We start from the raw sequence: 26,545 nt of genomic DNA, 5'->3' as shown, positions 1-26,545 counted from the left end.
TTTATTTATTCTAACTTTTTTAAAGTGACAGCTACAGTTGCATAGAAAACACATGTTTGCTTGTTACTATAGCATAAATCTTTTTACATTTAGGTTGTAAATTTAGGTTATATGGACAGTGTTTAAGTGTTTAATGTATAGTAGCCCAATCCGATATTTCTAGTCCAATTCCCCCTAGATATAAATGAATACACACCAATTTTTATTTTTTTATTTTAAGAAATTAAAAACTTTTAAGATCTCGAGGGCCGCATAAAATGACATGGAGGGCCACATTTGGCCTTGATGAGCCACATGTGATCTAGTGGAACTGCTATGTGTGACCCAGCACCATTGACCGTAGGGCCGTTGCCATCTGAGTACTGCGCCTCGAAGGTAATATACCATCTAAACCAGGGGTGGTGAACACACGGCTCTCGAGCCGCATGCGGCTCTTGGCCAATGAGCGTGCGGCTCTTTGAGTCTCATCATATTTTCTATATACTGTGCCTCATTTCATAGTTTTTTCCCTCTTAAACCACACTCAAATCCATCAGAGGGTAACAAAAATAAATAATAATAAAAGTAATTTGGTAGTGTGTGTTTGAAGCTGCTCCCAACACATAGGTGACCGCCAATCATTTGCGAGGTAACGGCCAATGCCGGGGAAAATAAGTCAACATTGGATCTGCGAAGAACGGGAAGATACTTACTTTTTTACTGAACGGAATGGCAAGTCACTCTGTTTATTATTATGAGCTTTTGGAAGCATTAAAATTGTTCATGGCAGAAACAAAACGTATCCCGGGGAAAATTAAAAACTCTTCCTGAACTGACAAATTGTCTCCTTTATTAACAAGTTGAAGCTTTTCTAAGTGCACATTCAAAACGGCCATCATGCCACTTTCCTTCTTTGCGGAGCTCACAGCAGAAGGCTGCAATCAGAAGGAACAAAGCACAGAATGTGACACTGCTTGCGCAACTGGATAGAAAATTTACTTTACGGTTTGAGGAACTGCATCAGAAACGACCGCAGATCACTTTTCCCTTTTTTTTTCTGTTTCTGATATGTATAACAGATGAACCAATACGTACACACACACCCACACATTTCTCATTGTCCATTTCAGAACAAATGGAAAGAAATGTCTAGAGTCGAGCCATGTGTCACAATAGAGCATTGGTCTTCTGGTGGGGTCTACTCTGTACTGAGGAGGAGGAGGAGGAACAGATAAATGGTAAATGGCATATACTTGTATAGCACTTTTCTACCTTGCTCAAGGCTTAAAGCGATTTACTATGGGGTGCCGAAGGTAAACATTAAGCTCATGAAAATGATGTCTAAGTTTCACCACATTTAGACATCTCTTTCCATATGTGCTGCATTTATATCACATTTTGTCTATATTTATCACCAAAAAAAAGAATGATCATAGACTTGAGGATATGTACTTTTAGAGGCTACATTTAAATCTTAATATGAATGATGAATATGAATGTAAATATAAATGTAAAATGCAAATTGAGAATGTAAAGCTATATGTAAATAATAAATGTAAATGTTTTTTTTTTTAACTTGTCCTGTCCAACAGCTGGGCAAGACAGATGAGACCTGAAGGCCTCTTGCTTTGGACATATTTACTTTAACAACAGGGATTATTAATCTTCAGACAAACCAGAGGTATGTCTGAATAAACCCCTTTTGTAATTTAGACCAAACTTTGTTCATTTTAATCATATTTGAAAATCTTTTGTGTCGGACCGGACGGAAAAGGAAAGAAGGCAAGAAGAGAGAGGGATGTTGGGGGGGGGGGGGGGGGGGGGGGGGGGTAGGAGGGAGATCATAGGAGGGGGAGGGGGGATAAAACCATGAAGCAGCATAAAGCAACGAGCTACTGGGTGTTTAGTATTACGGTAAGGTTCAGATGTAATACAAATCTCAAAGGGCGGGGCCAGTCCACACACACACACTCAAATGTTATAAACACACCTGCTAGCTGCAAAAATGTCCATGTTAACATTTACACAATACAGATAGTGCTCACACATGCATACTTATGCCTTCAAACCAACTAGTGTGAAATATTTAATTCAATCAATCACACAAACTATTAGTGCAAAGGTGAGCTAACAGCTGTGCTCAAGTGAGTGTTTATGTCCTTCTAAAATGGATGGTGGAATGTGAAAAGAAGGAGGGATAGTGCCCAGCCATCCCCACACCAAGACCTCCGCCGCAGCAGCCGCGGCAGCCAGAACCCCCCGACGCCACACGGCAGCAGGCAGAGAACAATCGCCCCCCGGGCGATCACATCCGCCACCCAGGCCAGGGCCAGCAGGACCGCCGCGGGGCCCCCAGAGCCGGAGGCATGGGGGGAAAGAGAGTGCTGCTCCAGCCCAACCAGGAGAGCAGCCCCCCCCGGCGCGCCAGGAGGGCCCAACACCGGGCCCCACCTGAGAAGGGTGCCCACATCCCCAGACGAGCACCTCATCACCACCCAGGAGTTCTGGGCATTCCCCCGCCCCAACCCCACACTGAAACAAATTTGGAGTGACATTTACTTAAAAAAAGATAGGAAAGGTTTTCCACTCAGAAAATGCTTGTAAATTTTACTCAGGCAATTTTTAAGTAAAATGTACTTACTAGAACCACTTAGTGTTTATGAAAAATACACAAGTAAATTTCACTCAGATTGTTGCATTTAATTACAAAACCTAAGTAAATGTTGCTGATGTTTGTTTGTGGATCTTACTCATTTTTACTTTGTTATATTCTATTTAATTATTAAGTAATATTTATAAATGATATTTTAGTTAATAATAATTGAATTGCATATTTTTACTATTCTATTAAATATAATTCTATATTTTCCCAAAACACATACATGCAGCTCAAGGAATATTAAGGAATATTAAGGGATTATTTAAGGAGTATTTGAAAGACATGTAAATTTATTTATTTAACATTAGAAGTTGCACAGATAAAACATCTACATAACATGTCACACAGACACGGCCATAGAATGTCTTGTTAGCAAATTTCCAAACAGTCCAAATATACATAAGTCTAGAAGATGCAAGAAGGAAGTACAAAGATCAGTATCAACCGCAAAAGTAAAGCAGTGTAAAATTTAAAAATAATTTTTAATAATAAATTCAAATGCACATTTCAATTTCATCAGGTAGCTTAAATTGACAGCATACGTGTAGATGACAGCCATGAATGGAAGGCAAGCGTTTGTCACACTTCTGCGGTCCTCCAGAACTTCTGGGCCCTCAATGATGATGACTCAAACACAAGGTCTTGGTTGTCCTGGTGGGTTACATTGGGATGGACCACGACAATCTTGAAGCGATATCTTCAGTCCTCTTTCACTGCTTCTCGGCTGACATCCTGAGAAAAATAAAGAAGCTGTAATTAGAAATAATTAAGAACAGATTCCAATAAAAACAAACAGCTAAGAGAGGAAAAAATGTTAAGATAAAAAGAAGTATACTCAATTTAGTGTAATTTAAACAATATTCATATGACAATTTTTTATTTCAAGTTACACAACATTGTTCACAGGGGCTGACCCTGAGACAAAGACATGTTTGGGGGCCATGCACGCCAAGAGTGTTGTGACTTTATATGATGTTGCTCCGAGTTACCTTAGCGTGGGTGCTATCAGCGCGGGTCTCTTAATTAGGACAGACGACAGGGACACAGCTTTCGGTGCAAGAGCATTTACATGTACTTTACTCTGAAACTCCTCATGGCATATACAGGCCGACAGCACCATCTATTGGTGGCGGTGGTTATTACTGCTGTCTATCACAATATACCACAAAGAAAGGTCAACACCCACAATCCTGGCACGGGCACACAGTGGTGCAGAGCCCTCTAGTCACCAGGCAGGAGCTGTTAATGGGACAGCAACTGTGATGGTAGACCACAACTATTCCCAGTGTGAAAGGTCCAAAGGTAGAAAAACACTGGAGCCAAAAAATAAATAAAAATAAATAAAAACTGAGGGATCAAATAAGTAAAAAAAGGTATAACTGAAATACAATAATGCTCCTAAAATAACATAACATAATTCATCAACAGCTAAAGATAATTTAAAAAAGGGTAAGAGAATAAAATGCATATAAGAAATCAGTTAAAAGTCTAATATAAAAAATATGCACCTATTTTCTGTTTTAAAAATCACAAGTGTAAAGAATATTTTACCTTCAATAAAATATCACAAGTAAAAAGCCATATTACAAGGCTAGACAACCATTGATATATGGTCATGATGATCATAAGATACCTCATGGTCATTGATCATCTTCACTTCTCCACATCCATCTCATGTTGTGGCGCCTGAAACATACAAATTAAAACTTAAATGAAACCAAACGACCACCCAACAAAATTTTGTGACAAATTAAATTATCTATGTGTTTTTCAAGTCCTTATTAACTCAAGGATGTAGATTGATATTTCTTTATTTTATAAGTACATATATTACAAATGATGTGAACAGTTTTTGTAATATTACCCTGTATGGCCAGGTGTCCTGTAGTTGTCCAACGTAGTTGCTTATGGGCATTCAAAGTCTGATGCTCCTCTGGTTCTGACTTCCTGTTAAAGTCTAAAAGGAAAACAGAAATATGACAAGCAGCAAACACTTTTTTAACATACATATTATTACTATGGTGCCATGGTCAAAAAACCTGAAGTTACTTGAGCGAAGCTGACCTGCCCGCACAGTCCGCAGGCGTTTGGGGTTTCACCGCCACCACCACCACTTTAACTCACAACGGAAGTAAAGCAGCAATGGAAGTGCATTTATTCTGAAATTTCCACTGGGCTGAGCGGCTAACTACCTAACTGTAACCCGGATCAGTGCCCCACTTGCATTACCAGATTTGAAACACCTGAGCGCTCTTATTTTGGTGGGGCCAGTTCCCTATATTAACATGCGGGTCACATAGCCACTTCCTGTCATCCATGCTCTGGCTGTTGCTGGTCTGCTGTGGCTGGCTGCATCTCCTATAGCTGTCGGCTATCTAAACTTGAAACAAAACTCTGTAACATCTTACTGGACTAGTTCTTCGAACAACCACACCTTGAACTAACTACTCTTCGGTGAGTTTATGCGATCGGGTCACACACATAGCAGTACATCAGTATTTCAAAGGCTTTCTACCTCACAGAAATGCCATGCTAGTGTGGCTACAACATACAGATTTTTGATCAGTCTTTTTTTTTTCTCTTGAAATTGGAAATATTTCAGTTAATAATTTTCAGTTTTAGGACTTTTCAACTTGTTTCCGTTTTGGTCGGCCATTTTGGTTTTGAATTCATTCATTAATATCATTATTGTTTTTTCTCCTGATTTATACTGAATTGATGAATGCTAAAGCTAAATGATTAAAAATGCACTTTATTTTTGAAACCATTGGAACCCATTGAAGCCCATTAATTTATAGGCCTGGAATTTGAAAGGTTCCTACGAATTTTGTTAGGACCTTATTTGATTATTTTTCTTACAATGACATACAGTTGACTACTGTACTTGTTGTAAATAGTATGTGTTGTAAATAATAATGTCTTGTAAATAGTATGTGTTGTAAATAATGTGTCTAATCTATCATTTGCTTGACCTTGTTTAGGTCAGGTTTTTTTTCCACCCCTACTTCTATCCTTGATTGGAACAACATTTTGATCTGCACCATACAGAAATGGTGCATGGCGAGCTACCCATGAACTCTCAATGAAAAACTTGATTTACGAACCTAGGAAAAAGGAACTTCGCAAAAGACGCCATACCCAAAGGAAAAAGGAACTTTGAAAACCAAAGACTGGAAAAATATCCTTCTGGATCCCTGGACACTCCTTTCTCCACTGTCTCAAATTATTTTATTTGTTTTCTTTGTTTTAATACAGTCAATTGATTGCTTCATCCCTGTGTTGCGTCTTCTATCCACACTCTGGGCTCCATGAGTCGAACAAATCTTCTGTAGGTCAGAGCAAGCTAAGAAAGCGCTACATAACGGAAAGTAACGTCACAGTGAGCTGTGGAGGGAGCATGATTTTTCTACAAGAGAAGATGGCAGCAGTGTTGCCAGATTGGGCGGTTTTGGTTCTAAATTTGCGGGCAAAAATGGCTTTGGCCGGGTTTGCATAATTTGGGCGGTTTTAGGGTCGGTTCGGCGGGTTTATTTTCCCCTCATGAATATATAATAGCGGACTACGTGAGGCCGTGTGGCTGTTGAACTTCTATGTACTGAAGCTCAGTAAACGCACCAGGCAGACTCTTAAGGGGCTCTGTCATCTAACCTGTTGTTGGGGGTGTGCCTCTCAGAAATTGTGTTCTTTAAAGCCTGACACTGCGGCTGCGTGTAGGAGGAGATAGACCAGCTAAAGTTATGGTCCGATCGCTACATGGAGCGGTGTCTGTGTTTATCAATCCTTTTATTAGTCTGAACTATCTTTTATTTTGAAAAATCATTGGATCGGGTGCTAAATCAGTCGAGTAGGGGGGAAAAACTCAACAAAAGCTGTGTATTCTTTCTCCTGATCTAATAAAAGGAGGACCGTATTGAATATTTCTTCAGTGGACCGGCCTTCTATTCATTTTCTTTACCCGCTCTATCCCCGCAATATGCGGCTCTTTCTTCCGTGTGCTAGGCCGGAGCGCCCCGACTATCGTGTCAACCTATGATGACAGTATTTTGCGCTCTCTGTGTAGGATACACTGGAGAAGCGCGGGGGGAAACAACTCTCAGCTGCCTGCAGAGGATGTGAACAGGTAAACAGGCAGAGAGGAAAAGCAGGTAAAGAGGCAGAGGAGGGGCTTTGGCTTCAAACTCTGTCAGAGAGATGCAAACACGGTGTCAGATTTAGATGCAGCTTTCACTGCAGGAGTTGAAGCAGAGACTTTCTCTGGGATGATCTCAAAGATGGAAACATCATTACCAAGTACAACTCTCCAAGATACTAAACCCCATCTCTCCACATTCTTGGTGTCTAGTGTTGCGGAGTGTGTGTGTCTGTGTGTGTTGGGGACAGCACGTTCGTGTGTGAGAGGAGGGAGTGGAAGAAAGGAGATGAGAGGAGCGCGCGTGCAGGACAGAGAGGGGTGTGAGAGCGGAGGGAGGAGTGTGCGTTCATATTGTGTGTTTAGAGGAAGAAGAACCGTAATGAGTTTCTGGCAACACTTCTGCTAGCTTCTCTTGTAGAAAAATCATGCTCCCTCCACAGCTCACTGTGACGTTACTCTCTGTTAGGTAGTTAGCCGCTCAGCCCAGTGGAAATTTCAGAATAAAAGCACTTCCATTGCTGCTTTACTTCCGTTGTGAGTTAATGCGTTGTATTGTGACCCTTCTGGGCCATGAGTTAATGTGTTGTGTTGTGAGATATTGTGTTGTGTTGTGAGATATTGTGTTGTGTTGTGAGATATTGTGTTGTGTTGTGAGTTAATGTGTTGTGTTGTGAGTTATTGTGTTGTGAGTTATTGTGTTGTGTTGTGAGTTATTGTGTTGTGTTGTGAGTTATTGTGTTGTGTTGTGAGTTATTGTGTTGTGTTGTGAGTTAACGTGTTGTGTGTTAAGTTAATGTGTTGTGTGTTAAGTTGATGTGTTGTGTGTAAAGTAAATGTGTTGTGTTGTGACCCTTCTGGGCCACCGTAAGAGGCTCAATAAATATAGCAAAAAGAGAAGGGGGAGAGTGGGCAACCCTGTCTTGTTTCTCTTCCGAGAAAAATCCTGTTGGAAGTCTGTTTATTAGTTCTAATTGATGCATTGGGGTTGTGATATAATATTTTAATCCTATTGAGGAATGATTCTCCAAACCCAAACTTATGGAGGGCAGCAATCAGGAATTTCCAGGTTACTCTGTCAAAAGCTTTTTCAGCATCCATCGATAGTATGGTCATTTCCTGGTTTTTAATGGTGGAAAAGTTTATTATATTGACATGTCTGCGGAGATTGTCATCCGAGTGTCTGCCTTTAACAAATCCAGTTTGTTCGAAGTGAATTATGTGAGGAGTGATTTTTTTCTATTCTCTGTGCTAGTGTTTTGCAGATAATTTTTACATCTGCATTGATTAAAGAAATGGGGCGATAGCTTGAAGGGCTTGTAGGATATTTATCTGGTTTTAGAAGAAGGATTATGTTGGCTGAGTTCATGTTAGGTGGCATTGATTGGCTACCATTGATAAATATGACCGTTTTATAAAACGTTGGTGCCAGCTGTTCCCAGAATTCTTTATAAAACTCAGCAGCAAAGCCGTCAGGCCCTGGTGCTTTGCCATTAGGCATAAGTAACAGAGCTTCATGAAGTTCAGACAACGAGAGCGGAGAGTCTAAATTTGTGATTTGATCTTCATTTAACCTGGGTAGGTTTACATTATTAAGAAATGAGTCAATACTTCGCTCTGACGGATTGATCTGTGATGTGTACAAGTTTTTGTAAAAGTTTTCAAATGTGTTATTAATTTTGAGTTAGTTGAGTGAGTGACATTTCCTGTTTGGTCCATAATAGAAGTGATTGTTGATTTTTCTCTATTAATTTTAAGCTGATTAGCTAGAAATTTGCCAGATCTATTCGAGTTTCTAAATCTTTCAAGTCGTAGCCTTTGTATTTGAAATTGTGTTTGTTTATTGATAATGTCATTAACTGCAGCTTTAACTTTTTCTGATCTCCCAGTATGTGTTCCTGTGCAGAAGCAGCAAAAGCAGTCTCCAGGGTTTTGATTTTATTCTTAATTCTAATAAATTTGCTTTCTCTTTGCGTTTTTTATGAGTTGAGTAAGAAAGGATTTTCCCTCTCATGACTGCTTTTGCTGTTTCCCAAAGAAGACATGGTGAGATATCAGAAGTATTCTAGAATTTTAAGAAGGTTGCCCACTCTTTTTTTAAAAATTCAATAAATTCCTGGTCTTTTAACAGAGACGTATTAAACCTCCAGGTTGTACCTGAGGGTGCGGATATTTCCCTAGAAATATTTACAGAAACTGGTGCGTGATCACTGATAATGATTGGATGAATGTTGGAACTTGTAATTTCTTTTAAAAGAGATTTACTGATTAATTAATAGTCTAAATGGGAGTGTGAATGGTGAACTGGAGAAAAAAAGGTGAACCCTTTAGTGTTTGGGTGACATGAGCGCCAAGCGTCGCAGAGACCCAGATCATTCATGTACTGCTTTAGTATACTTGCAGACCGCCATGTGCGTTGGTTTGCTGCTGTGCTGAGTCTGTCAAGTTCAGGGTCCAGAATCAGATGGACATCTTGTATAATGATTGTGGAGTCAGAGTGAATTCGAGCCATAGACACTGGCTATGCAAAAGTCCTTATTCTGAATGGATATATTAGTAATTACAAATCTGCCTTCTGAGTCAGTAACTGTATCCTTATGAGTAAATGTAGCGTTTTTATTAATCAAAACTGCAACTCCTCTTTGTTTGGAGTTGTAACTAGAAGAATACATGACTGGAAATTGTGAGCAGCACAGGAGATGATCAGCTGATTTAGATAAGTGGGTCTCCTGCAGCAGAGCTATATCTGCTTTAAGATCATCCAGGTGATTTAACACTTTCAATCTTTTTGGGCCAGAGCCAAGTCCACGCACATTCCAGCTAACAATATTAGGACTGTTCATAACTGCTCTGACCAAGAGAGTGTAAGGCTAAATAGTGCGTGTGCCAATCCGTGTGCGCGTGCCCGCTGATTGATGAAGGAATGCTGTGCGTTTGTGTGCTTTTCCTGGCTGTGTGAGCTGCATGCGTGCATGCCCGTGTGCGCACTTGTATGCGCGCGCGTGCCCATTCCGTGCATAAATAAATACCAACTTACCGGGGGACGTGTTGCCTTTGGATGATTTACATACGAGGAGGGGGGGGGGGGGGGGGGAGAAGGGGACACTAAAAAGAAGAAAGAGGTAAAGAAAAACAGAAAGAAACAAACATAACAAGAAAAACTACAGAAACATGAGAGGGGAGAAAAATTAAACTGCTTCAATGAGATGGAGGTGTGGATGGTTGATGAGCCAGTTTCATTCATTACAACACGTTTAGCCGGTGCTTTTAGTGCAGCACGGATGTCAGGTCTTCAGCACAGCCAGGGGGTGATCTCCGGGTCTCGGAAGAGCCGGCCGTCCACGAACAATTTGTCCACAGCAACCACAGCTCTGGACCCGTCTGCGATGTGTTTTTTCCTCAGAGGAAAAAGGATCTTTCGGCGCCGCAGAATCTCAACCGGAAACTGGTCGTTCACGCTAAAGTGCGTTCCCTTTCCCTCCCGCGGCTCTTCACCAGCTCCTTTTGCTTGAAGTGGTCAAATTTGGTTACAATTGGTCTCGGACGCTGGTTGTCGGACCTTCTTCCTCCGAGCCGGTGCACCCTGTGGAATGCGATATTCTGCACATCCACCTTGGGGAGCTTCAGGTGGGCCTCCATGAAGGACTTCACCATGGCCTCCAGGTCTTGTCCTGCCTCCTCTGGAATCCCCGTGATCACCAGGTTGTCCCTCATGCTCCTCGCCTGAAGATCCAGGAGGGTTTCCTTGATCGAACGGTTCTCCTCAGAGATGCGAGCGGTGTCACTGCTCAAGGTCTTGACAGTTTCTCTGAGGGCCTGGTTTTCCGCTGCGAGCTCCCGCACCTGCTGCCGGCTGAACTCTAAAGACTCTCGCAGGCCTTGGAACTATCTATGGAGGATCTACAGCAGATTCAAACGGCAATCAAGCCTGGCAAGCTTTTTAATCTATGGAATCTAAAGTGTCACTGATTCCGCTGCCTGGAAAGGAGGCAGCTCCGGGAGAATCTTCTGGACGGCCGCGTTTGGAGGAAGGAGTGGTGGTGTTGGTCTTACCCATAACAAAGGTATTGTAGCAGCCGTCTATATAATTCTCCAGGTCCTCCAGGCTGTCAAAAAGCTTATTGAACTTTTACAAATGTTAGTTTTACAGCTAATTTGATATGGCAGTAAAATGATATAATACCGAAATGTTTGTTCAGCTACTTACGCACCGCCAAGTTGAGTTGGCACACTGGTCTCGTTGAGTCTCGTGATACTACAGCATCAGGTCTCCCTCCTACAGCATCAGGGCTCCAATAACTGTAAACGTTAAATGGAAAAACATATCTAAGTTAAGTGTTAAATGTTAAATATATATCTGAATGTTAAATGTAAATGTAAATGTAAATCTAAATGTTCCACCTAAATGTTGAATATAAAAGTTGAGTTTAAATGTTTGGGAAATATGCTAATATGGCCACGGCCTTAACCGCATGGAACATATGGAGTTAATTCAGTCTCAATAATCAGAAATGCACACAACCTGTTTTACAAATGCACACGCTCCGATTCACAAATGTCATTTTATGCAAACGTGAAAAATAAATTCGGAAATACACACCCTGTGTTTCACAAACACACAGATTGTGTTTCACACATGCACACTAAATGTTTTACAAATGCACAATAAGTGTTTCTCACAAATGTGCACACTGTTTTTCACAAAAACATTTTAGAAATTCACAATAAATGTATCAGAAATGCACAGTAAGTGCTTCACAAACATGATTTTTAGGTACACATGTGATGTGAACTCACAGATCATTCGAATTGCAGAATGTGCATTCAAAATCCCGTTCTCGTTTGTGAATCTCCCCGTGTGTGTGAGAGATTTTTCTACGGTGAATATTGAGACTCATCTGACGGAGCGGGTCAACTAATGTCACCATTGGCTAGTGAATCTGTCAATCAAACTCATCGGCAAAGCAGGCGGGTTCGCTTTTAGCCAATCGAATGGCCCCTTACACTCCTCACTTTCAAAGTGACGAGGGAGGGAGCTGTTCAACACAGCAGTTGAAAGGACGCGGGCGGCAAACATGGCGGAGAGTTCTTCCAAACGGGATCAGTCTCAGCCCGTAAGTAATGCATTTATTTGATCATTCCCTCGTTGTACGTCCTATAATGTTATTGAATATTAAGTTGAAGCGTTCTCCTTTGCCAAGTGACATGTGTGAATGCTTTATGAACACTGCAGCCAAGTCGTTTGCAGAGTACCCCCACCGCAAATTAGCTTAGCTTTGTTTTGCTTAGCCTGTGCAAGTTGTGTCTGCCTTTGAGTGTGAGTGAAGTTCAAGCCGGTGTCGGTTCAAGCTAGCGTCTATAGCCAATGATCTGTAGGTTCTTAACATGATTCAGATAGAACTAAGGGGAAAAGCATGCCGGATTTACAGCAGCAAAGAAAGTTTAATAAAAAGTATTGATTTGGAGACGGCGATTTGTTTAAACACTGATGCTATGCTAACTAGCTACTTGTTCCGTGTGCTGCCTTTATGTAAACGCGATCCGGGTTAAAGTTAGACACAGCATTTTCACAACCCAGACTTTAAGACGGGGTGGATATGTGCAACAAAGTTAATTCATATGACATTCATGAAAACGGCATTTTTTAAATATAACAGACATGAATCCACTGTTGAATTAAAGAAGCCTCATTAAGTTTCTAACGTTAGAACCCGTATTCATTGTGATGACCAGCCCTGTGAGATTGTGTCAGAGTGACAGCCACTAAAATCCCCGTATCTCTTTACTTCCAATGACGTAATGACAAGAATCCCAAACATTATGTTTTTAGGCTGTTTTTTAGTCGATAAGTAGTCACAGAAAGGGTGGATGGGAGAAATCAGCTGTCAACAGTGATTAGAGTAGAAGTTACTGTAAGTATTACACACAGGCTTCCTGTGATCAGTGTCTTGTCTCTGATTTTTTTTTAAAGGTGTTCTTTACTACAAGCTCAAGTTATCATAGCAAGAGTGTTTTAAAAAAATTCCCCTTTCATATATTTGAAAATTATGTAATTTAAGATCAGACAGCTAAATGATCTAATCCATGTTTGTTGTGTTTTTATTTATTCTCAAGGAATTACTGAAGCGTGACAGCGTGACAATCTTTTGTTCCTCGTGCCATCAGGCAATACAACTCTCTGGCAGGGCATCTTACAAGTAATTTCTTTTAATTTTACCCACTGATTTTCCAATTATTTACCTTTTTTATCAATCTTTTTATTTTGTGATATTTCTATTTGTAATGCATGTGTGTTTATGTGTTTTTTTTTTAAGATGGCCATTTTTAAAAAATTTCCTCAGGGATTATTTAATACCCTTCTATTCTATTCTATTTCATATTTTATCATCCTATTGTATTACTGTTTTACCTGTCAATTGGGAATTTAGCATTTTTGCCCCTGTAAATATCTGTCAGTTGAAAGTATTTGTACTTGTATTCCATGTATCCTGTACCTGAAGATAGCAGACAACAACTGTGCAGACACCCACTTGGCCTTCTTCAGTGACGCTGTGAACGTGTATGGCTTTCCTCTGAGGTATTCATGTTATTCATAAAGAAATATTTTATTCACATATCAGGCAGTATAAGTACTTGGTTATTTGTACAAAAATAAAATAACTTTTTTTAGACTCCTCTCTGAAAACAAAGGCAACTCTAAAACTCTTTCCCCTCATGAATAACATTTTACCCCCCCCTCAGTCTCTCGCCTCAATTTTTCCCCCAGTGATACATGTAACCCACTCCTGCAATTTTTTTAACCTAGAAATTCTACTTATTGGCATCATACATAAGAACATTACATTTTAAACTGATGTGTACCGTATTGGCGATGCATTTGTAATTATGTGTTTGAGACATGATTTTCATGTTATTGTCAGGGTGAGAGGAGATCACGGACGAGAAAATGTGGGCATAGCCGAGTTAATGCTCACAGTACGTACAACTGACACAAACGGCTTCATTGTGGGAAAAGTGTACACATAATCAACGGTGAGTTGAACCTAGTTTTAGAAGCTTTAGTATATACACAGGGCTCCAGACTGCGTCCATTTGGTCGCATTTTGCGACCAAAATTTGAGAGTGTGCAACTGAATTTTACACCCAGTCGCACATGTGCTACCAGTAAATTTGCCTCCTCCACCCTCCGTATTTTTTATACATTAAACATGAAAGGAGCACGTCAATGATCGATGAAATGAGAGATGAAATCATCAATGAGACGCGAGCGCACACGCACGCAGGCAGACACACACACTCGCGCGAATACTCATGAGACTGGAGCACACGCGAGCGCACACTCGCGTTTCATTGAGTGATGCCTGAGGCGGCCAATGCGTGTGAGAAGAATAGGGAAAGTCACTGCAAGTGGCTAAAATATGTGGAGGGGCGGGGCCTAGAGATAATCGAGCGCGCGTAAACATCCGTGGGAAGGAAACGGAGACAAATATCATCACAACCTGATATGTGCGTCTGAGCTATGAGCTAGCGAACTATTGATTCGTTCTTCCGACCTGCAGCTAGTGTACCAGTGACAAAGTGTACAGCAGGGGTCTCAAACTCGCATGAAATCGAAGCTGCAGCGAGACTGAAAGAGACCAGGAATTAGGAGTTGTCCTTAACATTCAATTTCGTTTTAATATGCCTCTCCCCCTAAGTATGAGCTGTGATATTACATCTTTTATGATTATTTTAATGTTTTGTAATGGATGTAGCCTTTTTTTAATCAGTTGGTATTTTAAATTATTTTAATTGATCAGTGAACTACAAAAAACCCATCAGGACGCATGTCCCATAATGCATTGTTTTGTAGTCTGTAGGGCAGCTTTTAGTCAGTTCAATACTAAATTTCCAGCTGCGTTCGCTCTGATTGGTGTCTTGCTCTCACCCCTTTCTCGTGATATTTTTGTTTTGATTGACAGGTGATGTTGGAGCAAAAACAAAAATATATGTCACACACCAGGTGATCTGTGCAGTGTTGCGTCCATCTGGGTGATCTCAAACACGCTTATTGTGCATCTTGGCTGAACCTATTTGGTGTCACCAACATGAATTTCCATCCTCTAATATTTACATACATTTAAGTATTGTTTGAAACTGTGAAATTACGAAAGGTTACTACGGTAATCACTTGTTACTAAAAACTTTTTTTTATTCTAAATGTATGGTATTTTTTTTACTATTTTTACTTAGTTGTACTGTCGTGACAGCGATGGTGATGTCAGTTTACCTTCATGTTGCATCTTCAAAAGTGCAGAATAAAATATGACACTGAATTAGAAACAGCACATTGTAATTTCTGCATCTATTATTAAAGTATTTACTTGTAATACAGTGGAAATTAGTAGATTTGGTTAGAATGTTGATTTACAGTATGCGCCCCTAAATTTTCTGGTTGTGCCCCTAAAATTTTCTGTTAGGGGCCACTATGCTCCTAGTGAAAAAAGTTAGTCTGGAGCCCTGATACATAAAAGTGAATGATGTATTAAAAATAAATCTGACAATATAATATTTCTTTTTGCTTTTTTCCAAATACAGGATTGAGCTCCTCTGGTGTGATGTCTTCATGACTGTTACTGGTTTATATTACAACATCCTGCACTCTCCTGAGGACCAAGGCTTGCTCAATATCAGTCACATCACATATTCTGCTGCCATTACATTTTTCTACCACGCATTCAGGCCAGTTTGGATGTCTTTAGTGACGCGTGGGACACCCATCCAATCAGGACGGAGCAAAGCATGACACCAAATCAGCTGTGGCAGTTGGGCTTGACCCAGAACCCTGTTTCTGATCCCCGGGTAAATGCTTTATTTAATCTCACTGTACTGGACAACTGATTTGTGTGCAGTTTGACTAAAGTGGAAAGTATCAAGAAGAGTATCATGAAATCATAATGACTACAGTGAATTTTCATCGAAAATGAATGAAAAGGATTATTGTTGTGTGATGCAAACAATTTCCCTAAATTGTTTGTTTGTAGGAAGAATAGCACATCTGCAAGTTCAAAATGCATCACAATGCATGGCCTTATGAGCCATCAGATGTACTAATGTCACTACTTTGTTAAGGTTCACTTATTTGCAAATTATAAACAGTTATGGAGATATGAGGTCTGCCTGCAAGCAACAATATAAGTTATTATTAGTCGGTCACTGTTCCTACATAATCTAAAACACAAAAAAAACAGTGCTGTTCATAAACAGTATCATTTTTTTTGTCAGGGTATGCTGGTTCCAGAGATTGAATGGGAGGAGAGTGGATCCATGGCTGAACCTCATCCTGGGATCAATGTCCTGGTATGGGACAGTCCTCTTTTGGGTCCACAAATGTTGGAACTGCAAGACGACATCAATCCATTGTGGAATTCAGACCGTTTGGGAGTTGACCTACATCTTTACTGTCCAGTGTGTTTAGAACTTAATTTAGGTGACATAATTACATACAGAAGAAGAGAGACTGAGCGGGGCAAGACAGAGTTCAAATCAATACTGCTGTATTGTTCAAGGGACTTCATTGTATGTAAGGATGTTATGAAAATTAGTTCCAGTTTAAATAAAATTCAAATCAGTAGAGATCCCACATTTGCTTAAATTTTGATGTTTTAATCTGTCCATGTTTTCACTGAATTTTACTCTGCAATAAAGGGTGAATGTTTCCACTTTGTTGTTCTATGACCATCTTTTGTTGTGTAGTATTTAACCAGCTATAAAACCCAGAGAGATGAGGACCTTTTTTGCAAGGGTGACCTGGCCAAGAGGTTAGAAGCAGAAATACTGTACAATATAAAATCAATGACATTTGAGTTATTAAAAAAGTAAAATTAAGGTCAAGCAAAGTGACTTCGGGCTGAGCAGGGGAGGTGTATTGGGTATCTGTGATTGACAGTGAGATGAACTTGAGGTAATGTAGTCCCACTGCGTGGTACGGAGCAAAGTGATGCCAGTTTCTCCACAAAACCTGTGGAAGTTGAAGATTTTTCTCCTCCACCTTCATATGATCAAAACCGTGTCTGAGTGTTGAAATGACGCTAGCATGAAAGCTAAGAGAAGGATAACGTACAAACAATCCCGAGGGAAACATTCATTTTAAATCTCATGACCAGTACAGAGTTCGATGGATTCAATGTCAACTGCATTCAACCACTGTTGCCTTGCTTCCAGGTCCACTGAAAAGTTGCACAAGCCAGTAATTTTTGACAACCGAAGGCAATAAACCGACAAGCCATGCTAAAGCTAACACGCTAACGACCGACTGGTACAGAATCAAATATGGGCGGGGCTTTGCTACCCGCAGAAAGCTTAGAGAAAGTGTAAGGGGCCATACGATTGGCTAAAAGCGAACCCGCCTGCTTTGCCAATGAGTTTGATTGACAGATTCACTAGCCAATGGTGACATTAGTTGACCTGCTCCGTCAGATGAGTCTCAATATTCACCGTAGAAAAATCTCTCACACACACGGGGAGATTCACAAACGAGAACGGGATTTTGAATGCACAGTCTGCAGTTCGAATGATCTGTGAGTTCACATCACATGTGTACCTAAAAATCATGTTTGTGAAGCACCTACTGTGTATTTCTGTTACATTTATTGTGAATTTCTAAAATGTTTTTTGTGAAACACAGTGTGCACATTTGTGAGAAACACTTATTGTGCATTTGTAAAACATTTAGTGTGCATTTGTGAAACACAATCTGTGTGTTTGTGAAACACAGGGTGTGTATTTCCGAATTTATTTTTTACGTTTGCATAAAATGACATTTGTGAATCGGAGCGTGTGCATTTGTAAAACAGGTTGTGTGCATTTCTGATTATTGAGACTGAATTAACTCCATAGGAACAGTCCTTGTTCAGATGAAAGTTCAACCCTAATCATGGCAAACTCTTTGAAAACTGAGGATATTGAAAGGGCCGTCATTTCAGGAGTGCAAGCTGCATTGCAAGGTGTCCTGGCACCTACACCTGCTGCTGCAAATCTGGTAAGTGGAAAAGTTTAAAAAAATATATATTAAAAAAAAGTTCTATAATACAATAATGTGGAAACGGATTTTTAGCTAGCTAAACAGCTACTCTTTCCAAGCTAGTCTTAATTGTTTTAGCTAACAAATGGTTAACGTTATTAAGGCATTTATTGACATTACTGTGTAATAACATAATGCTATTTTGTAACTTCCTTGACACATAATGTTGAAAAATATCTCTGAGTAGGCCTACTATGTACTCTGTGATATTTTTATGGCACTTTACATCACTGCAACTCTAAATGAAAAAAAAAATTGGTGGTGGTGGTGGGGGGGTCTTTTTATTATTGCTTGTCTTCTTTCTCATTACAGAACTGTCTTATCTGCTAGAATCGCTTAGTTTCAATGTAAACTTTCTCTGTTTCATGCTCCTACTCTACAGGTTAACACACCATCACCATTCACAAGACTACAAAAAGTCTGCTTTAAAAAACAAGAAAAAAAAGTACAAAAATAGGGTAAATATCACTTAAAATAAGAAAAATTATCTGCCAACAGAACAAGAAAATCTGGCTTATCTAGACTTCTCAAAACAAAAACAAAAATCTAACCTCATAAGACTCATATCTTAAAATTAGTATATTTTTACTAATATCAAGCAGATTTCTACTGATATAAATAGAATTTATAAGATTATTTTTCTCAAAATGCTAAAAAATATTCTTTAATTAAGATTTTGCTAGAAAGGTTTTCTTGACATTATGCAAACCAGGGATGCATTTCTTGAAACCAGCCAAATATACTACAAAAAACTATAATACTTTTCTGAATATTAAGGGAACAGTTAACACTATTCTTTTCTCATTATGCATAATAATTTACTTGAAATTCTTGAAATAAGGCAAAATACCTGCATTTATATTGACCATAAAAATGTCACAAACATGTTTAAATGACGATATGAATCCAGCTCCTTTTAACTGCTTTATTGTAGAGAAGCACATGAATGAAAAGAAACATGACTATTGATTGTCTAGGTTGAAAGACAGACATGTGATGACTACAAAGAGTGCTGTAAATTGCATAAAATGAGTATCACACAGGAACGTGTGAAATGCCAAACAGGCTACATTTCAACACAGTAACATTATAATATTGTACAAGTCTACTCAGTAATAAACTTTTTCCACTCTGCCATAGCTTTTTTGTAAGAGGAAGTCATGTCTTGAGCATGGATAGTGTCCATAAGAACTTATGTCTGCGGCACAGATAGGAGTGTTGCACTTGGAATACGTCGGATGAAAGGTGTAGTAACATGCCATGATATACATCACGCTATCAGATATGTCCTCCTTTGGGAAAATCAGCACAGGCATGGTTCCAATGGCTACTATGCAGTTCATTTCACAGACTATCACCACGGGACTAAGGAGAGGTCTTGATTGAAGAAAGGTGTTGGGGTGTTCTGCAGACTGAAACACAAAAAGAAATACGATGCAAAAAATAAAAAAAATATATAAATCAAGTAAGACTAAAACATGTTGTTTGCCCATAAACATCTTACCTCAAGGATGTGAAACATCACCTCACTCGAATGTTCTAACTTCTTGGGTGAAGCGACCGGTGATGGGAACATGTCTGGCAAAGCCTTCACTGTGAAGGCCCTGTGAAAAAAAACAGCATCATTTCATTTAGTGCAAAAAAAAAAATACAAATATAAAAACCAAAGACAAAATAAAATTAAGATTTAAGGATGTTACACTAAACACATTTATTAGCCACCAGTTAATAAAAACACTGGTTTTACCACACATTTTTAAACAATTATTATCTATAAAACAAAATGACTGCTGCACATATACAACAGCACATAACTGACACTGTCTATGAGTACAACTGTGGTTAAGCTTGCAATTACCTTTATGTCCCTTTGGAGGCCTCATCATTTTTTGAAAACTCCATAAAACTGAACATTTTCAAAAAAGATTCTCCAGCGATTCTTGAGTTTAGGAATGACGGGGGGCTTTCCTTGATTGAGGATCCGATGCAGTCCATCCATTATCTGACATAAAGAAAAAATATATATACATTTTATTTCAATCAAACTCCTGTTAATCATAAACTTATTAACAATTGCCAAAATCCTATGACTTTTATAAATAAAAGTCCAACATTTTACGATGAGTACGACTTATTTTACTAATGCAAACACAAACCATCTGAAAATGATTTGCTCACATGATCTAGATCTCTGAAGCAGGGATATGCCTGAAGAATTTTGGTGGTTCTGTCCTGTTCCTTTATAACATCAGAGTCAATGTGAGCCCGTCTCGATTGGTATTCAAGGTCCAGCAGCTGGGCGACATCCTTTTTGTTGTGTGTGGGCCTAGACTTGTAAAGCTCCTGCAGAACTTTGTGATGTCTTGCCTGGTTCTGTCGGCTGTCAGGCGTTTCACGCTCTTCTGATGAAATAAAATTACAAATCAGTCTTTCTGTTTGAAGAAACAAATGTCTACATTTACAAACTTTTAAAATACAACAACTATTATACCACTTTTAAAATCAAACGTGATTAAAACTGGGCTGAAGTTGTTACCATAGCAAATTTAATTTTAATGATCAAAAGTAATTGATAATACAAGTAAAGTAAAATCTTGGTATTTGTTTTGTAGTGAGTCAAACACACATTACCCAGTTAATGATCTATTATTAACAAAGCTATGAAGCTGGCCAGAAAAAAAGGTTTATATTAGCATACTTACCTATGATATATTTTTAAACTAGGTTTTAATAGATGAAATTGTAAAATGACATACATTTCCCTTGTCAACATTAGTTTTAGTTGTACAACAAAACAAAATATCAATATGTGATCTTACCAGCCATCTCCGTAGCCTCTGGACTTCCTCTTGATTCTGGGGGGGATCTTTCCAAGATCAAAGTAGAGCCACTTGACTCTGTGTCATCAGCAAATGTCTCCTGACTGCTGCTGCTACCAAGACGTATGTCCCGGCGCCTCTTTCTTAATGGAGTTGCTCCCTGCTTCTTTTTGGTAGGAGTCACATTCTGGACCCTTTTCAAAAGCTGCTTCTTGACAGATTCCTAACAAAAACACAACATATTGTTTAAAAATAGTTTTATTCTGAATGAAATTAACGAGCTCTGATCTAGAATGAATCAAATGATCCTACCCACTCAGCCCCATAAGCTGCAGATTTGTCCTGCAGCATTGGGAAATACTCAATGAGACGTTTAGCTATCACGGTTATCTCACGGCTGCATGGATATTGTACGTCATCTCCTGCAGCTCTTTTGATTGCGATCATGCTTGTTACTGTATTTCTTATTAAGCGACAGCAAAGTTCTTTAGAGAGTGTACAGTCTCCTTCTTGGCCATTCCTCTGCTTTTCAAAATAAGTTAATCTTGCATGTTCCAGCTCTGTGTAAGTGTACACAACATATCTCACAGATTTGACTCACAAACTGTACAGTTCTGCTGGTGCCATGTTGGTCTCTTGGGTTTGAAGATGGGTTAATGATTGAGGAAGAAGACAGGCTTGAAACAGGGTTTGTTGCAGAAGAAATAGTGCTGGCATCGCAAAGTCCAGAGGAGGTGCCTGGTTGAACCTGGTGTGACTCTTCACCCTTAAATCTCACAGAAATTACAAGTAAATAGCAGTGCTCTAAAAAATTTCAAAGGAAAAGCTTCACTGACATTGTATATGGCATGATTAAATATCACCACAACATTAAAATTAATTAAATATCACCTCATTTTCAATATGTGCAATTCTCCAAATGGCTCTCCTTCTGAAAAAGTGCTCTGGCCCCAGAAAGAGATCACGCAAGTCCTCTTCAGAAAGACTGGGAAGCATGTCCATGATAATATTGGCAGCTAGAAAAAACACATAGAACCATATTGAAAATAATGTCTAAACACCTCTGAAACAGGAACAGACTTAAAGATCAAATCTGCCTGCCATTTACATTAAATGTATAAATCAGATTTATTATCAACAATCCTAACGACTGATATTTAAATAATAGTTTCTGTTCAGTTGAACACATGCAGACACATAAAAGCCCCCCTCACACATCCATGTTTTGACCTCAGTGGCCGTACTTCAGTCTGTCTGTGTGGCTTCAGCTTCCAGGCAGTACAAAAAGAACTCAATTTGTTTTCTGGGTGCACTGCTTCCCATCAAAAAATGTTCCTCAATTTTTTTTCCAGGTTATCTATTTGTTTTATCAAAATTTCCTTATGTCACAAAAAAAGATATTTTGAAGTATAGTTTGATCTAGCTGGATTTCAGGTGATCTGCTCATAGGTGGAGGCGTGTCTGCCTCCTCCCAGGTGTTTGAACTGCACGTCTCCCCCCCCACGGCAGCGGGACGTTTTTCGCAATGAACGGTGGCGTTTCCCCAATATTAGACAGTGCTGGTGCTCGTTGTTCTAGAAAAATCATGTGGCTCGCCATCCTAAAATTAAATAAAGATCGTTTTTCTTGTTATATTGAATTTCTGATAGCTGACAGCTCCACTCCGCCACCCATCACGTGCTTCGTTGCACTTTATTGTGAAAAACGCGTTTCCCCTCGGCGGCACAGCACGATGCGACTCAGTGAGTCTATTGGCGGAGGGATGCAGAGCTGGAAGTCCCTTCTTTCTACCTTAAAAAGTTTTACAACAATTAAAAAGTATATATATAACTTTAGAAGCATGATTGGTAACGTACATTTATTAGCAAGGGATAACCATATCATGGGCTGACCAAGTAAAACACTTCAAACTAGCATGTGATGCCCGTAGCTTACTAGCAAGCTTACTAGCTACCTTACTAGCTTTCTCAATTCCCTAAGACAGAAAAAAAAAATCCACATTACCTTTAAGTATTGCATAGTTGTAGAATCCATATTTAAAAAAAAGTTCTTTCAGCTCCATCCATGGCGCTGGGAATGTGGTGGACTTGTAAAAGACCAAACTTCTGGGATGCAACACACGAGCTAGCAGTCTGCAAAAAATTAACCGCCTTCGCCCCCTTTCTCGCGCTTTTTGATTTGGAACTTACCATGTGATAAAACTGGGGTAACATACATGTCATGAACATTTTCAAACCCGAGAATATTAATAACGTATAGAGTGAAAATTCGAAATCCATACAGTATATTAAAATATAGATTATTGTAACAAATTAATCCCATATTTTTTTCAAATTGTAAAAAATTAAAAGTTAGTTTGTTAAACTACCCTATGATGTTAGATAATGTAGTGACTTTACATTAGAATTTCCTTGATGACCCCCGCCCCTTCCCATCTTCTACAGAAACAGGTGGAGAAGTATAGCCAAACCTAGTTTGTACAGGTAAAATACTATCTTGGAGATGCAATAGGATTGTATAGCAGTGAAGACTCGTTTTGTGTTTCAGACATCATGACTTGTTCTTAAAGTGGCTTGCAGTTTGAGCTTTGAGGATCATAGAAAACATAAATGTTTTTTTCTCTTTGAATTTTATTTTAAATTTCACACAAGTTAAATGTTAAAATGTTAAGTGTCAATTTACACTATTACTGTACTACTATACAAGTTCATATTTAGTATTGTTGACAGTAAAACAATAGACTAAATATGTTTATTTTCATTAAGTTTTGGAAGAGACAGTTTTGCCAATGTCACAATTTCCTACTATTTTGCTTGAAACAAGAAAATAATACTTTGAACATACAGTTTTGTACCATAATATTACTTTGTCGCTATTGAGATTCTAGTTTCAAGTGTGTTTGTACTCATAATAGGTGATGAAATCTTAGTAACAAGATTTAATATCTTATTGAGATAACCAAGTATCATAACTCTTAAAATAAGAAAAATTATCTAGTATGAAAACTACTGATTGAGAAGAATTATCTTATCATTAAAAAATAAGCATGTATATGCTTGATTCAAGATATTTTATCTCACTTAGATTTCAGTTTTTGCAGTGAAGCTCTGCCGCTTCACACAGATGGGTAAGCACATCATCATTTCTTTTCTTCTATTGAGTACAGTGATGACATTTTTTACAACTGTTTTTTTTATTTTTATAGTTTACTGATTTTTTTTACTGATTTACTGATTTTTTACTGATTTTCAAAATGTAACAAAACATCCATATGATTGTTTTTCTATCACCGCCCACCTCAGGTCAACACTCTGCCGCCACCCATAGCATCCACAAGTTCAGCCACATCTGCAGGGGCTGTCACATCCCAGAGATTGGTAAGAACTGAACTTATTTACTTTTAATGAGTAGAATAACAATCAATCTAGTTGTGAAAATGAACCTTTTAATGTGTTTTTTTATTTGTTCGCTAAACAGATTATTTTTAGTTATCGTAAATATAATCCTGTTTATATGAGTTCTGTAAGTTTATATATATATAGCAGAGATGGGCAAACTTTTCGGCTAGAGATGGTGTGGAACTTGTGGGCGAAGGCAGGGGAACCCCTGGACAGGTTGCCAGTCCACAATCACACACCCATTCACTCTCACACTCAAACCTATGGACAATTTAGAGTTGCCAATTAACCTATGAAGCATGTTTTTGGAAGGCGGGTGGAAGCTGGAGATTCTGGAGAGAACCCATGGCATGCACGGGGAGAACATGCAAACTCCACACAGAAAGGTCGCCCATTGATGTTCTGTTTTTCTTGTCCCCCAGCCAGGACTTGAACCGGGGGCCTTCTTGCTGTGAGGCAAGAGTGCAAACCACTTCGCCACCGTACAGCCCAACACAGCTTTATATGTTCAAAACAGAATATTATAGAGTTTTTATTTCAAAGCTTTGGCTTTTGTTCTAATGTTTGTGCAAATGTAAGAACTGAATGACTTATTTACTTTTAATGAGTAGAATTACAATCAATTTTGTTGTGAAAATGTACCTTTTAATGTGTTTTTTTATTTGTTCGCCAAACAGATTATTTTTAGTTATATGTAGATGTAATTCACTTCGTCTGTTTTTTGTCACCGATGGTGTTAGGTTGGAACAACCCTAATTTACGAGGGGCCATTGAAAGATTAATAATCTTGGGGACAACACTCTCAGAAACAGCATCAATCTTGGAAATATCAAGACCAACGTTGTACAAGCTTTTGAGAGGGTATGGCATAAGACGGCAAAAATTCAGTGACATGTCCGATCAGGAACTGGATGAAGTAAAATAAAATAAAATCACCCTCATGTTGGAGTGGTTATGCTCAATGAACATTTGTGTGCCAGGAACTTCATAGTCCAAAGGCATCGTCTCAGAGACTGCAAAGGGTTGATTTTGCTGGAGCACAGTCCAGGAGAACATCAGCAGTGCAAAGAAGAGCATACTCTGTCCCTTTTCCAAACTATATATGGCACATTGACGGCAACCATAAGCTCATAAGATGGAAAATAGTAATTCATACTGCAATTGATGGGTACAGCAGATTTTTTTACTGGATGTAGACAACCCGACTGATTTATTTTGCCTCCATTATATATACATTCCCAGAATCAACTGCACACTTGAGTAATTTCAGGCAGCATTCAACAGTCATTCCATCTCCTCTGAGGGAAACAGAACCCTGTTCAGCTTTTCACTCAAAACACTTGTTGCATGCAATGCCGAATTCTGCAACTTCTGCTTCGGTGACTGAGAGAAGCTCAGAATCACGACAAAGCTCAGATTACCTCTTCACACCACTCACTGATCAAGACTTGCAAGAACTGTCTGCAAGCTTGAACCCACTAGAAAATGATGAAAACCAAAGAAAAACAGCGTATCAAAAAGTGCAAGATTTTATATTAAATAAACTAGCTACTGGGTAGCACTGTTGAATGTTTTTGAGATCTATGCAATTTAACTGACATTGTGATTAACAAAAATACCACCAAATATTTGGTCTTTATTTCCCTGCAGAGTTTTAAAAACTTCCTTATACAGACGTATCATTTTTTAACAACATACAGTGGTGGACAAAATTGTTGGTACCCCTCAGTTAAAGAAGTCCACAATGCTCACTGAAATGACCCTCTTTGGCATAGGGTTGCCCTCAGGCAATAAACCACTATTCTGGCCCACACTCCACCCCTTTAATTTTTTTAAATCAAAACATTACACTGAAAGTCTGCTGATATGTCTGTGACCAATGAAATTTGAGCTGGGTGTGGCTTTGACCTTTCGACTTGGGGTGAAACAGTCCTTTTTGGGACCACAGCCGACTTGGACACACTGCTAGCAGAAGGTAAGATAAATTTCACTTTTTAACATGTTTACATTTAAATTACTTTGTATAAAAAATATCTATGATGTGCATGAATAAGTAGAGAAGCATATTTGATTGAGTAAAGATACTTTTTGTCTTCATTTATACACTAAAATGGCAGTTTTTCATTCGTTGACTCAGGGCAACATTGTGCTGTTAGATCACTTTTGTGTGAACTATAACATGCTAATGGATGGAGATGTGCAGGGATGCATAGTTATCAACATAATCATTTTTTTACTGCACTATCTACTATTATTCACAGGAAATGGATGCACAAACATTTTATGGGTCTAAGAAACATGATCAAGAGGTTAGGCTCATCCCTTCCGACAGTGAGGATAGTGAGCTCGAGGAGATTGACAGTGAGGAAGAGCGGACTCCAGAATCAGGTTTGAGGGAGAGTTAGGAGATCAGGGTTCAGTCAGCAGAGTACTATACTGTATGGAATGAACATATGTGTGCGTGTGTGTGCGCGTGTGTGCATGCGTGCGTGTGTTTGT

The 26,545-nt window shown here is 39.0% G+C and overlaps 4 long non-coding RNA genes across 5 annotated transcripts; 2 read left to right on the top strand and 2 right to left on the bottom strand.

The window, feature by feature from the left end:
• Positions 1-2,913: 2,913 nt before the first annotated feature.
• LOC144989400 (uncharacterized) lies at positions 2,914-4,888 on the bottom strand. The gene is made up of 4 exons (XR_013653542.1): positions 4,678-4,888; positions 4,503-4,595; positions 4,272-4,324; positions 2,914-3,370 (listed from the first exon to the last, which is right to left on the bottom strand). It is a non-coding gene; the product is annotated as an uncharacterized LOC144989400 (long non-coding RNA).
• A 51-nt stretch (positions 4,889-4,939) lies between these two features.
• On the top strand, positions 4,940-5,909 carry LOC144989401 (uncharacterized). Its single transcript, XR_013653543.1, has 2 exons — positions 4,940-5,092; positions 5,620-5,909. It is a non-coding gene; the product is annotated as an uncharacterized LOC144989401 (long non-coding RNA).
• Positions 5,910-9,880: 3,971 nt separating this feature from the next.
• LOC144989288 (uncharacterized) lies at positions 9,881-16,468 on the top strand. 2 transcript variants are annotated; one of them, XR_013653426.1, is made up of 6 exons: positions 9,888-11,881; positions 12,882-12,964; positions 13,268-13,344; positions 13,688-13,799; positions 15,345-15,608; positions 16,032-16,468. It is a non-coding gene; the product is annotated as an uncharacterized LOC144989288 (long non-coding RNA). The 2 variants fall into 2 exon arrangements; XR_013653425.1 differs by having other exon boundaries at positions 9,881-11,881; positions 13,268-13,799.
• Positions 16,469-19,738: 3,270 nt separating this feature from the next.
• On the bottom strand, positions 19,739-20,875 carry LOC144989289 (uncharacterized). Its single transcript, XR_013653427.1, has 3 exons — positions 20,649-20,875; positions 20,008-20,231; positions 19,739-19,831 (listed from the first exon to the last, which is right to left on the bottom strand). It is a non-coding gene; the product is annotated as an uncharacterized LOC144989289 (long non-coding RNA).
• Between the last annotated feature and the right edge of the window lie 5,670 nt (positions 20,876-26,545).

This window comes from Oryzias latipes, chromosome 23, assembly GCF_053564925.1.
Source record: "Oryzias latipes strain Hd-rR chromosome 23, Olatipes_Hd-rR_3.1".
Classification (NCBI taxonomy): Eukaryota; Metazoa; Chordata; class Actinopteri; order Beloniformes; family Adrianichthyidae; genus Oryzias; species Oryzias latipes.
Note: the sequence above shows the minus strand (reverse complement) of the source record. Positions and strands in the feature narration are given on the sequence as shown.